Source organism: Gossypium hirsutum, chromosome A06, assembly GCF_007990345.1.
Source record: "Gossypium hirsutum isolate 1008001.06 chromosome A06, Gossypium_hirsutum_v2.1, whole genome shotgun sequence".
Classification (NCBI taxonomy): Eukaryota; Viridiplantae; Streptophyta; class Magnoliopsida; order Malvales; family Malvaceae; genus Gossypium; species Gossypium hirsutum.
In genome coordinates this window covers 97863146-97875563 of record NC_053429.1, presented here as the reverse complement: position 1 = coordinate 97875563, position 12418 = coordinate 97863146, and the positions used below count along the sequence as shown (strand labels likewise).

Below are 12418 nucleotides of genomic sequence, written 5' to 3'. Positions count from 1 at the left end.
CGATACTCAACCCCCAACCGAAGAGATGGCTGAAACCAAGGCAATCAGCTATCTCCTGCAATTGCGGTTAATCAAAATTCTACTCCACGCATTATGTGTGATTATGCTAAACCCTCTTTAACAGGAACTGAATCGAGCATAGTTAGACCTGCTGTAGCTGCAAATACTTTTGAATTAAAACCTAACACTATTCAAATGATACAGCAATTTGTTCAGTTTGATGGTTTGCAGGATGAGGAACCCAACTCTCATTTAGCCAACTTTTTAGAACTATGCGATAAATTTAAAATCAATGGCATTTCTGATGATGCCATTCGTCTTCGTTTGTTTCCCTTTTGATTGAGGAACAAAGCTAAACAGTGGTTGAACTCGTTAACACGAGGGTCAATTACAACTTGGGAACAAATGACTGAAAATTTTTACTAAAATATTTTTCGCCGACTAAAATGGCTAAATTACGTAATGATATCTCTTCTTTTGTGCAGATGGATTTAGAAACACTCTACGATGCATGGAAGAGATACAAGGACCTTTTGAGAAGGTGACCTCACCATGGGTTACCGCTTTGGCTCCAAGTACAAACATTTCACAATGGTCTGAATCCTTCGACTCCGCAAATGGTTGACACAACGGCGGATGGAACCATCAATAATAAAACACCGGAAGATACCTATAAGTTTATAGAGGAGATGTCATTGAATAACTATCAGTGGCAAGTCATGAGGACAAAGCCAATGAAAACAGCCAGCATTTATAACGTCGATTCAGTCACCATGCTCTCTAATCAGGTAGAACTCTTAAATAAAAAGATTGATTGTTTTCTTAATTCTTCATAGGTTCACTCAGTAATGCAGTGCGAAGCAAGTAGCGGTGGAACAAACCATTCGAAATACCAACCTTATGGCCACAACATGGATAACGAGCAATTAAACTACATGGGTAATAATCCTCGACCCCAAAAAAATCCATATAGTAACACTTATAATGCAGGTTGGAGGAACCACCCCAATTTCTCGTGAGGTGGTCAAGAAAATCAAAGACCACAACATCCTCCGGGCTACCAACAACTACCTTACCAACAGGAAAACAAGCCAAATCTTGAAGAGATGCTCTCAAAGTTCATATCAGTGTCAGAAACCCGTTTTTAGAACACTGAGACAGCACTTAAGAATCAACAAGCGTCGATCCAAGGGCTCAAGACTCAGATAGGCCAGCTTTCCAAACTAATCTCCGAATGACCACAAGGTAGTTTGCCAAGTAATACTAAACCTAACCCAAGGGAACAGCTCAACGCAATTAATATTCAAGATGATGAAGGAGTCGTTGAGCCTGAACCAGAACTGAGGCACGAAACTGTGGTAAGCAAAGGTCATGGTGAGGTAGATTATAATAAAAATAAACCAGTGACTATCGAATATAAACTTCGTATGCCATACCCCAACTCGACGAGGAAAGACCGCTCAGATGAACAATTTTGTAAATTTCTTAAACTCTTAAAAAAATTACATATTAACTTACCATTTATTGAAGTTCTATCGCAGATGCCAAACGCAATGAAATTTTTAAAAGAGCTTTTAGCAAATAAGCAAAAGTTGGAGGAGGCGTCGCATGTAGAGCTAAACGCAGTTTGCTTGGTCATTCTCCAAAATAAACTACCCAACAAACTAAAAGGTCCAGGGAGTTTTGCGATTCCTTGCTTAATTGGTAGTTTAGACGTTAATTATGCATTGGCTAATCTAGGGGCTAGTATCAACGTCATGCCTTACAAAATGTTTAAGCAACTAGGTCTTAGGAAACCCAAACAGACTAGGATGAGCATTCAATTAGCAGATAAAACTATAAGATTTCCTAGGGGTAATATTGACGATGTGCTAGTTAAAATCGATAAATTTATATTTCCCGTTGACTTTATTATTCTAGACATAGAAGAGGATAGCAACACTCCCTTAATTCTAGGAAGGCCCTTTTTAGCAACTGCTAAAACCATCATTGATGTTGGCACAGGTGAACTCACACTCTGGGTGGGAGACAAAACAATCACCCTTCAAGCTCATAATTCTGGCAACACATTAGGAATTGAAGGTGATCATTTAAACCATTCTACTAAACCTAACAATATGGTGCAACCTACTTTGCAGAAAATGAATCTGAAGGAAGAACACGAGTCGTTCTCAAGCAATAGTAGAGGACCTGTTCATAAAGATCGAATACTACAAATCGAGGAACTTGATGAATGACGGACGCACAAACCAAGAACACCCGAGAAACCAAAACTATGCCAAAATGAGCCCGATACCTCTCCAAATCAACTTAAGGTTGGTGATAAGGTCTTATTAGATGCCGCAAATCCCCACATTGTCACTACTAGACTGAATGGGAAAGTCCCTCTAACGGTACTCAGTATTTTTCCATTCGGTACGATGGAGGTGAGTCATCCCAAGTTCGGCACTTTTAAGGTAAACAACACCCGCTTAAAACCTTATTTTGATGAGATTGATAACAGGAATGAGGAGTATAAACTCCTCAAACCACCATGACCATTCATGAAGAGGTAAGTTGAGCTTAGACTATAAATAAGTGCTTCTCGGGAAGCAACCCGAACACTAACAATATTAGTTTCTTTAAATTTTTGTATTTAACTCCTAACTTATTAATAGAAATCTTGAATACAGGTGTTTTCACAGGGACATGGCCAAGCACACGGGTAAGGATTTCACCAACACGGGCTACGATAGAATGCCACGACCGTGCGATATGGCCATGGTCGAGCCTACCAAAACAAAACGGGCGTGCCACACACCCATGCGGACGAACCGTGGGTGAACCTATTAAAATAACACGAGCGTGCGGCACGCCCGTGTTTAACACCCATGATCGAACCTGCCAAATTAACACGGGCGTGGAGCTTGCACACGCGGGCGTAGGAGAAGCGAATGAAGCTAGACACGGTCGTACGACACAATCGTGTAAACTCACACGCCTGAGAAACACAGGTGTGTACTAAATGTCAGACGCGCCCAAATTTGAAATTCGCGAATCACACGGGCTGAAATTGGGGAGCACGGGTGTCTGCCATGGCTGTGTGCCCCAAAATCTATAAATACCCTACACTATTCACTTTCTTCCCCATTCCAAAAACCCTAACCCTAGTCGCTGCAACTCCACACGGCCCCCTTGGCACGCTTGTGCGCCGCCTACAACTCCATTCTCGACGCCCACTCTCTTCCCTTAGTGTTTGTTTACTCATTTTTCTTTTATTTCACTGATTTATAATGCTATTTATCATATTAATCTATGTTTTTCATGTTATTTCCATATTGATAATCACATAAATTTCATTTATCAAACAAGTTATCATCTTTCTCATGTTTAAAATCTTACTCATTACATGATTCCTACACTTCATGTAATTAATTAGAAGTAAATATTCATGGCTAGGATAGTTGAAATAATCATGCATATTGTGTTGACATCTCTTTTCACTCATATAGTATTTTGCATTCCATTCCTTGCCATTTTTACTTATATCACCATGCTCATTAGATTTTAGAAATTTTATTTTTAATTATTAAATTCGATTATTTCTTTTTGAGTGATTATTCTTCCTAATATCCCCTAAAAAGTTCCTGATTTTATCACAGTTATATAGAGCTCTTAAGCTCTTCATCACATAGGAACTAAAACTCCACCGGGAATGGTCCTCCACGACTGCCATGTCCTAATCGACCACGACCATAGCTACTATTAGATATAATATTCTTTTGCCGTAGGACTTATGGGCTAATGAACCTCTACAACTACCGGAGTATCCTCCTCCACTCTCGAACTGATTCCTCTCCAGAACTCCAATTCAAGGATTTCATCATACAGGAAGTTTCACTTCTCTCCCTATCTTATTTTTATACTCTAATATCTATCTTTGTACATTGAGGGCAATGTACATCTTAAGTGTGGGGTGGTATTTATTTCATTATCAGAAAAATCCCTGAATAATTACCTTGTTCTCTTGAAAAGCTCTCATATCATATTTAGGATAAATTTTAATTGATTTATGATTTTTATTGATATATCTTAAATTAAAACATAGGCATTTATGCATTGATTGTTTAAACTTTAAGACATTAGAGAATCGAGCATGATAAGTTGATTTTTAAGAATTTAAAATTATAGGTTGTTTCCCCAAGTCTAGGTATTACTTTGAATTGGAATTCACGAGTCTAAACATCAAAAAGCCATAATTTTTTGTGAGATTTTTGAGCCTTTTGAGCATCTATTAATTCTTTCATGCTCACTTTTATTATTGCCGTGAGTGCGTCAGTATTGAACTGTTATTCTAGAACTTGCTTGATTATGCATGTCGAGACCACACCATTTGATTTGGTATATCAAAATGATTAATGCATTTAGGATTAACCCACTCATGCCATGAAAAAGCCTACCTCCACGATTAACCCCTAGTAAAGCCCCTTGAGCCTAACAAGCCATTTCTTGTATTACCCTTAATTTTGACCCTTAACCTATTATTGTTGAAATCTCCTAAATTAATTTGATCCCTATTTTTGTCGAGATTTGATTTGAAGAAATTGCTTAGCCATGTCTTGTTAGTAATAAGTTAGCCTATGTATTTAACTTGTTCCTAAAATAAACTATGTTTACATATCTATAATTCCATATTTTAAGAAGAAGCTCTGTTGTACGTAAGTGAAGATTAACTCTTTTTCTAGTTAGGCAATTTTTCAATTCAATCTCGATTCAAACCCTTTCTTTCAGCTTGTGACCACACCCTCTAACCAAGCCTCACTACAACCCTCTAAAGACCTTTTGATTGATGTATCATCTTAAATTATAGTGGTGGCGATTAGATTTTCATGCAAGCCTATGGTAATGACTTTTCATTATTGACTATTGAGTGCTTCATTTATTGTCCTTAAACACCTCGAGTGATTTGAGTGAATCTTTAGGGAAGATGTTAAACTCTGTGATATTCTGAATCAAAGGTAATTACCTAGATGCGGAGAGACACCTATGTTTGCATGATTAAATACTCAACTTGGAATGTTTGAAACTTTTATGTTCTTTTAGTTGAATTCTCAATGTATGATTACCTATGAATTATTTTGAAATATTATCGATAAGAATTATAAGTTGAGGAGAATTTATTTTGATTATGAGTTGAGGATTTTGCTTGAGGACAAGAAAATGCTTAAGTGTGGGGGTATTTGATAAACCGTAAATATACATATTTTTACCCATTGTTTAACCAATTTTATGGATGATTTTCCATTAGAATTGGTGAATTCGATGCTCCTAATGCTTTAATTTCATGTTTTATACTTAGGAGAGCATAGAAGAGCGAAATGAAAGAGAAAGGGGCCAAAAACAGAGAAAATGGGCCAAAGTACGAACTTAACACGGCCTGGACCTCCTCACACGGGTAGACCACACGGTCGTGTCAATTTGGCAGGCTCAAACACGGCCTGAAGTAATTGAACACGGGTGTGTGCCACGGGCGTGTCCCTGCCGAGCCCAAGTTGAGTCCAATTCAGAAAATGCTACTTTTGAGGGCTCATAGGCATTCCAAAGCCTATAAATACACCCTAGAAGAGGAGAAAAGAGGACACATAGAATAGGGAGTAAGGAATTACTCTAAGGAAGTCGATTGATTCATCTCAGAAGCTGGATTCATCATCAAGTCTGAAGATCTCTCCTTAATTCCCTTCAGAAGTTTTGGGTTTTCTTTATGTTCTGTATTCTTTATTTTTCTACGATGTTTTCTTATTTAGTTATGAACTAAATCCCTAAATACCTAAGGGGAATGAAACCTAAGACGAATCTTGTTATTATTTCTGAATTGTATGATAAATATTTAACTTGTTCTTAATTATGTGTTCTTAATTCTTGTTTTGATATCCCATGATATTGATTCAAGATAAGCTCTTATTTAGAGGAGGAATAGACCCTGGCTAAGAGTACATTTATTATAATTAAGCAGAGTTGATTGCGCGCCTAGACATAGGGTGACAAGATTTTGCCGGATTAGGGTGAAACCTAATAAAGGGATCTATAGATCGAGTTAATGCAACCTTAGAATGTTAATTAGAGAAAAGTCTCTGTTATTCAATCTAAGGATTTGACGTTATTAGTCTTGAATGAGGATAATAACATAACTTAGGGATCTCTACGGAACAAGTTGAATGAATAAATCGTTCGATTCGGAGCCAGAATAACAAGTAAAGTCTAGGTGGATTTTTCCTTAGGTATTGTCTTAAGTCAATCGATTTTTCCCAAAAGCAATTCCCTAATTCTTTTCTCTGTGAGTTCTTAGTTTAGATAATTAGCTAATTAAAACAAAACCCCATTATTCTTAGGCTAGATAATAAAAAGACAATCATTACTAGTACTTTTAGTTCCTTTGGGTTTGACAATCCGGTCTTGCTAAAACTATACTACTGTTTATAGGTACACTTGCCTACATCGCGATAATAGTTAGTTCAAGAACGAGTAATTATAAATATTTAAAACCTATCACGAAATAACGCGATCACTCAACTTGGAATTCTTACTTGTCGAAACTTTTTCGAATACGTCCAATGGGTAAATCACAATTCATACAATATTAAAACATTTAAAACATAAATATAACAATGCATCATTTACATGCAAACTTACGTCGATACGAAAATAGTAGAAATGGGACCTAATCGTTAAACACTTTATTTTTCCTCTGATCTAAGTCTGAACCTCATTTTTCTTGATCTATAATAACAAATTTAACTTATTTAATATTCACATTATTCAATTTAGTCCAAAAATCATATTATGGAAAAATTACATTTTTGCCCCTAATGTTTCACAATTTTACAATTTAGTCCATAGGCTCTTAAAATTATTTTAATCCAATTTCTTCATTACCCAAGCCTAGGATAATCTTTATCATACTTATACCAGCCCACATTTTCCACTTAATCATACTTTTACTACATATTTTATAACTGTTACAAATAGGTCCTTTTTGACATTTTTACTGAAATTCACTTAGCAAAAGTCGTTTTTCTAACAAAAAACATGCATTTTCTACCATTAGCCTTCAAAGTACACACATGTTTAACATGGGAAAAACCCTAGACCTTAATCATACCTCAAATTAATGCTAGAAATAGGTAGATCGAATTACAACGTCTTAAAAAATAAAGAGCATCAAAAACGAAGCAAGAACGGACCTACAATTGAGATTGAAAGCTTGAAAAACCTTAGTTATGTCTTCTGTAATAGCCCGATTTTGGGGCTAGTCAGAACAGTGGTTTTGGGCACTATTTTGTGAAAATCTCATTTGAAAATTTTGATGTTTGGCCAATCAATTTAGTCAAAAAGACTAAATTGTAAAAAGTGAAAAAGTTGAGCTCTACTTGTTTAAGATGTCCAATTGCTATGAGATTTTAAATTAGAGGTCCTTAGTTGGTAATTACACCATTGGATAAGTTAGTGGACAAAAATGGACATGAATAGGTAATATTTCAAAGTTATGCATTGTAACACCCCTAACCCGTATCCGTCGCCGGACTAGGGTTAAGAGGCATTATCGGACATATCAGAACATTCACATATACTTAAGCATAACATAATCAAAACATATAATAATCATTCACAATTGTCCCTTATATAGGTCTATGAGACCTGAAACATGCTTTAGAAAGAGGTCGGGACTAAACCGAGCTCATACAAAAATTCTTGAAGCTTAAACATTTTTCAAAGTTATAAAGGTCACACGCCCGTGTGAACAGGCCGTGTGCCTCACACAGCATTAGACACACCCAATGAAAACTTAGTTTCTTTTGAGATTAGACATGCATGAAGGTTTGTATCTTTAGAATTGACTTAGTAACTTTCTTGAGGTGAAATGCCAGGGGACATAAAAATTTAAAATGATATAGGCACTATTTCTCTGGACCATTTGAGCCTTTTCAAGCCAAGCCTATGATATTTGACCCTTGAAACTAAAATTTTAAGCTTAAAAGCCTTTTATTGCAATGAACCTACATTATAAGCCATATTACCATATTTAAAGTTATCCTAATATAACACCCCAAACCCGGCCTGGAAGTTTGGCTCGAATTTGGCATGTCACATTGAAGTGTTTTTCGAAAACCATGTTTCCATTAAAAACCCTTCTTAATAATTAAAAACTTATACCCTTGTTAAACCTTGTTAGAAAACCTTAGCTGAATAATATTCTTAACAACTTTGTAAAAATCTTGACAGTTGCGGAAGCTTAATTTAAAAACAATTGCGGATACGTGATGTTTTAAATAACAATAGTTACTTTGGAAAATCGTGTTCTAATACTAGCAATTATAAGAACAATAAATAAAATTCCAAATTTGAAATCCAGAAAATTACAACAGCTTTACTACAACCCACGTAAAAACATTTAAAAGTAATAATCAAAACTGTAACATAGCCAATGTGTGTGGCTTCCTCCGAGCCCCTCGCAGCTCTAATCCGTCTAAGGCTGGAAATTACCTAAAAGGTTAATAAACGGGGTGAGTTTACGAAAACTCAATGTGAAATCCCCTACTATATAAAAGGAGCATTCAGTCATATAAAAGAATTAACAGTCTAGCCCCAGCCCTACTTACAGTTTCAGTATCCATTGGGCCTTAGCCCATTATAACAGACAGTACCAGATAAGCCGTAGCCCATTACAGAATAAGAAACATTATCAAAACTAGAATCAAAATGAGAATCAGAATCAGAATCAGGTGACAGAATCAGAATCAGAATTAAAATCAGAATTAGGTGACAGAATCAGAATCAGTATCAGGTAAGAGAATCAGAATCAGAATCAGTATTAGGTGACAGAATTAGAATTAGTATAAGGTAACAGAATCAAAATCAGAATGTGAATGCAATCCCAACCTAATTCAGCCGTATACACCACCGTACCAACCTTACACCATGTGGGGAGACAACTCGACCCACCCATCCGCTACACACTACAAAATTTGCAGCATGGCTGCCAGGACAGATATTGTGACAGAGTCACCAGATATAGATATTGTGGCAGAGCCACCTGAATCAGATAATGTGGCAAAGCCACTTAACAGAATACGTGGCACAAAGCCATCGATAACGGGTCTATAATTGGCACGAAGCCCACAATATCGATACGAAGCCCACAATAACGGTACACAGCCATAATCAGGTTGGCACAAAGCCATATGTAGGTTGGCACAAAGCCATAATCAGAATAAGTGGCTTTAAGCCATCGGTAGCTGTATCATGTTGGCACATAGCCATCAGCGACGGTAATATAGTCGGCACACAGCCTAGAGTAATTATGATCGACACAGAGTCGTTAATAATCATATATTGGCACATAGCCTTAGGCAAATACGTTTGGCACACAACCTTCGGTAACATGATCGGCACTCAGCCATCGATCAATCCACAGTCGTCTCGGGTGACCCGTACGACCTTATCAAATCAATACGAATATACGGCTCTTAAGCCTTCGGTGGATCCACAGTCGTCAAGCAACCATGCGATCCTAACAGATCAGATCTTCCTCCATACAAAAGCCCAACCCATGCAACATGTCATGTATGCAGAATGTCATGCCCATATTTGAATCAAACAATCACAGTCAAGTCATTCATATCACCAACATATATTCACAATCAAATCCATCAACCACACAGTCCAAGTCAGTCACTTGCCCACAAGGGCAAAACAGTCATTTAACATATTAGGGGCAAAATAGTAATTTTACCCCACAAGGGTATCTCGGTAATTCTACCCTACAGGGGTATTTCGGTATTCCTACCCTACAAGGGTATTTTGGTAATTCTACCCTACAGGGGTATTTCAATAATTCTACCCTATAGGGGTATTTCAATAATTTTGTAAATCGATGGTAAAATAGTAATTCTATAAATCGGGGGTACTTTGGTAATTTTACAATTCGAGGGTATTTCAGTAATTTTATAGGTCGAGGGTATTTCAGTAATTTCACAAATAAGGGGTATTTTGGTAATTTTACAAACCAGGGTATTTTGGTAATTTTACTAATCGAGGGTATTTTGGTAATTTTTCAAATCGAGGGTATTTTGGTAATTTTACTAATCGAGGGTATTTTGGTAATTTTGCTAATCGAAGGTATTTTGGTAATTTTTCTAATCGAGGGTATTTAGTAATTTTGTAAACCAAGGGTATTTTAGTAATTTGGTAAACTAAAGTATTCTAAACAGGGATAACAATACGAATGGGCCTAAAGCCCATTCTCGGCCCAAATGGGCCTCCACGCTCGTGTGGCCCTTTTAGCCCAAATCTAGCCACAGATATGAGATTCACCTAGCCTAGTCCTATATTTACTACACAATCAAATAACTTATCCAATTGGGCCCGTAGGCCCATTAGGCCCACATGGCCCCTTTCGGCCCATCGCAGCCTGAAGTAGCCATCCTACAGCTAGAGTAGTGAGAAATACACACCTGATAGGAGATTGGAGTTGATCCGCGCTCCGAGCACTCTTAGCCGATGCCCAACCCAAACGAACACGCCATAAAGCGAAAGGGATCAGCCAAGAAAGGTACCTTTACTCTCCTCATGGTTCTCTCTATTTAAAGCCAGCTTTGCATCCACTCTTATGTTAGCTTCCCGATGTGGGATCCCTCCATCATCAGAGTTTAAATTCAACACCAACTCTTGCTGCCCCCTATTAGCAAAATAAATGCTCTTTGATTGCCATGAGTTTCGAACCCTGGACCTCCTTGCCAACTCTATGACGCCACCTTCTTGCCTCTTATGTGGCGCTACTTTGCCACTAGACCACAAGGCTTTTTGTGACACAATTTCTCCAACAATATTCTTAAGGCCTACCTACTACACCCAGGGTTTGATTCACCTTAAACCAAAATTTTTGCTAGAGTCCAGGTTTGGACCCAGGACTTCTCCAACACTTCTCAGAACACTTAACCACTAAAACAAGCCTTCATTAACAAAATTTACATGCACAACAAAATATTATAAGCTGCCTTCAACCAAAGTCAGGGTGTTACACCTAATTTTGTCCTCCTATCTTAACTTAAGTTGTCTTGGTAATCAACATTTGAGGAAATTTTCCTAAAGATGTATGTGCTCATGCTTAAAAAAAAAAAGAGCGAACAAAAGTTTGCTCAGTCTCCTAAAAGGAAAAATGTATAAGCTTGAGTTCAAAATAAGTTTAGGGGTGTTCCAAAGGTTCACTTAAAGAAAAAGGTTGTATTACGACAAAGTTAAAGGGCAAGATTTTTAAAACCGAAATGTCCCATCTCTTAAAATCCCTACCTTTAACTGAGCTCCATTACAACCTTATAAAAGACCTATTGATTTGATGATTATGTCACCTACATTAATGGAGAGGAAGTCCTAAGTTCAACATATGAAGATCATAAATAAGTCTTATGATTGTTTGCTTGATTGATAAGAAATTATGTTGAACGAAGAAAGTTATCTATGACTGTGACAAACATGCAAATTATGATTCATGTTGGCATATTTTGAAGCTTAGTATAATCTTAAGGAATGTTTGTATATGAATTAATTGTTAATAAAGAAGATTGATGAGCATGATGTTATTAATGCATGATTATGCGACAAAAATTGATGCTACTTACACAATTAGCAATTTTGCCTTAGCAAGACCTTTTGCTGTGCATGAACATTCCTCGGGATGAGCAATGATTTATGTTTGGGGGTGTGTAAATAGAAAAATATATAGGATTTTTTCTATGTCATTTATCACCTTTTTACTTAAAATTGTTGTTAAAACTAAGTAATTTTTTAATAAATTAATAACATATGTGAAAATATGAAATTATGACATAAAAATTATTAAAATGTGATTTTATGCTTTATTATATAGTTTGCATGCAATAAATGGCTTATTTAATATTAATTTCAATAATTTATATTTTTTTAGACATAAAGCGGGTCATGCATGATTAAATTAAATAATAAAATATAAAAATATATTTAATAATTAATTTTAAAATATTTCATTAATAATTTGGGTTTTAAATTAATTAATTAAATTGAATGAATTTTATTCTTTGGTCCTCTAACTTGTTGATTTATTCTGGACAGGTCTGATAGCTGTGCTGGATTATAAAACCGTCCAAATTGGGGACCAAGTCAACCCAAAATTCGACTGCATATGATTATCCATAAACCACTTTTCAGTTTAATTGCACAAGGGCCTTGAAGAGTTGAAGAAATTAGAGATTTACCTGAAGATTTGCACTTGACCGAGTCTCAGTCCTGGGTTGTTGTGGCACTCAATTGACCAAAAATAAAGCAAAAATCAGCTCAACTTCCTCAATTTATGGCTGACCACCCATGGAAGATGTTCAAAGGATGAAAACTCCTATTTTTAGTAAAC

At 36.5% G+C, this 12418-nt stretch overlaps 1 non-coding gene across 1 annotated transcript; it reads right to left on the bottom strand.

The window, feature by feature from the left end:
• Nucleotides 1-452: 452 nt before the first annotated feature.
• LOC121231056 (small nucleolar RNA R71) lies at nucleotides 453-559 on the bottom strand. Its single transcript, XR_005929125.1, has one exon. It is a non-coding gene; the product is annotated as a small nucleolar RNA R71 (small nucleolar RNA).
• Between the last annotated feature and the right edge of the window lie 11859 nt (nucleotides 560-12418).